At 47.0% G+C, this 2,500-nt stretch overlaps 1 protein-coding gene across 6 annotated transcripts in view; it reads left to right on the plus strand.

Annotated features, from left to right (window-relative positions):
- The window catches only part of sox6 (SRY-box transcription factor 6), a 241,712-nt gene that overhangs the window by 141,590 nt on the left and 97,622 nt on the right, over positions 1–2,500 (plus strand). The window lies entirely within an intron of this gene.

The raw sequence follows: 2,500 nt of genomic DNA on the forward strand, positions 1-2,500 counted from the left end.
GTGCCTATTTGGTTCTCACCTGTTCCACACATTTGTGTCACACCTTCCTTTCCCCAAAGGCACGCCATTTCTCTTTCACCCTGGGATCATGAACCTCAGTGAAATGCAAACATCACGTGTGAGATGTGAAACTGCATAAAAAAGAGGCAAAATTATTCTCATGTCGAAGTGATTTTATTTTATACTAATACTAATACTAGTTAAAATATATATCGGAAATGGTTGTTTTCGACAACTTTTCTTTAGAGTGTGTTTTTGATGTAGAGGCAGCATTAAATGTGGATGCCCCCTCTGCCAGATTCTTATTAGATCAATCTCCGGCATTAAAGCACTGGCACAAATCAGGCAAATGAGCCATATTGTACAAATCAGCAAATTAACACAGTCCATGAACTGCTTTAATGTCTGAAAATGAATAACGGGAGAGATCGCTTCGCGTTGGGGCTAATGCTTCTATTACCAGCCCTGTCTAATTGCGGCCGATAAATATTTTTTTGGAACTAACACTGCGAGTCGCTGTGTCAAATTTTCCAAATTTATTTCACAAACAGAGAAGGGCATTTTGCTTTATTTTTCCATGCGATCTCGATATGTGTTTTTTTAGCAATGTTGTGGAATAGTAGCCTAATGGCACTTTTCCTTTAATTATTACTTGGCAATCATTCTATATGGTTGTTATTCACGTACATGCACTATATGTGCTGCTCACGGAAAGGAACAGAATGAGAGAAGGGAAAAAATAAGAAAGGTGGAGAGTATTTACGTGTGAGATTTTTGTCATGTGTTTGAGATGGGAGGGAGGAGAGACAGAAAGGAAGACAGGGGAGTGTGTGAAACAGCAGGTAGGCTTATCCTTCTAATGGCAAAACAAAATGAAAGAGAGACAGGGGGGGGTGGGGGGAAGGAGGGGGGTGCGAAGCATTGCCTGAAGTTCGAATGTCATTTAGTCATTCAGACACGACACAGTAATTAACTGTTGACACTCGTGAAGAAGCCAGCCCAAATTAATCCTGACACATTTGCAGACGAGCGCTGTCTAACAGTGAACACTTTGTAATTATATTTGAAAATGAAAATTAAATGACACTTAAAACTTGGCTGTCATGCTTAGTGAGGCGAGGGCCATAGTCTGGAAGAGATGGAGAAGGGATGTTACTGCTCAGAGGGGGGTATAGAGGGGAGGCGGGCCATGGGCACTTATGGGTACTGGGGCAGGAGAAAAGAGGTGTGTGTGTGTGTGTGTGTGTGTGTGTGTGTGTGTGTGTGTGTGTGTGTGTGTGTGTGTGTGTGTGTGTGTGTGTGTGTGTGTGTGTGTGTGTGTGTGTGTGTGTGTGTGCGTGCGTGCGTGCGTGCGTGCGTGTGTGCCTGCGTGCCTGCGTGTGTGCCTGCTTGCGTGTGCGCCTGCTTGCGTGTGTGCCTGCTTGCGTGTGTGCCTGCTTGCGTGTGTGCCTGCGTGCTTGCGAGTGTGTGTCTGTCTGTGTGCCTGCGTGTGTGGTGTGTGTTTGGGGCTTCCTGCGTCCTGACAGGCCACACCCACCCCCTTTAGCGGTCTCTGTCGTGGTGTTCATCCTTAAACATGCCAATCCCTACTAATGCCCCCCTCTCACACACCCAGACAGACACAAGTACACACACATATACGTACAAACACACACACATGCAAAACCATTGACAGATACAGTAGTCTCTCTGTCGCGCTCTCTCTCACACACACACATAGACGTACATCTCACATACACACATGCTGGTGTGTTTTAGTATGGTAGCAGACTTTGAGTTGGACTGAGCTTCTATTGCATCCTGCTGTTGTTTTAGCCATGCTCTGATAATGCATTGACCACAGTCAGGAGTGCCAGAACGACAGAGGGTCCAGTTCATACACTCCACTCCAATCCACTCAAATTCAAACACAACACTCAATGTTCTCAGTCTCTCTCTCTCTCTCTCTCTCTCTCTCTCTCTCTCTCTCTCTCTCTCTCTCTCTCTCTCTCTCTCTCTCTCTCTCTCTCTCTCTCTCTCTCTCTCTCTCTCTCTCTCTCTCCCTCCCTCCCTGCTGCTTCTCTCTGTGGATCTGGGTGATAACCATTTTTCCGACCCACACGACTGTGAACACCACGCAGGGCTAACCCCCCCCCTCCCCCTGCCTCCCCCTCCTCTCCATTGATGTGTTGAGCAGCCAATGAAAGCGTGTTTGCTTTGTTTACCGTGGAGGTTCGGGAGGTCAGGGAGTTTGTGGTTTAAGGCTCGACACAAAGCTTGTTTACACACGTCAGAGTGGCCTTTGTAACATGACCAAGGCCCCAAAAGCGGTGTGAAGAAAACAGGTTTGCTAGGCCAAGTGTGCCCCCCACCTCCTTTCAACTAACTCACCCACTCACCCCAAAGCTCCCCAGGCCAGACCAATAAGGGGTTTTGTGTCTTTGCTGGGGAAAGGAAATGGTTGTGATTGTCAAGGTAGCCTGTCTGTTCTACCTATGTCTCTCTTTCTCTCTCTCTCTCT

This window comes from Engraulis encrasicolus, chromosome 22, assembly GCF_034702125.1.
Source record: "Engraulis encrasicolus isolate BLACKSEA-1 chromosome 22, IST_EnEncr_1.0, whole genome shotgun sequence".
NCBI lineage: Eukaryota > Metazoa > Chordata > Actinopteri > Clupeiformes > Engraulidae > Engraulis > Engraulis encrasicolus.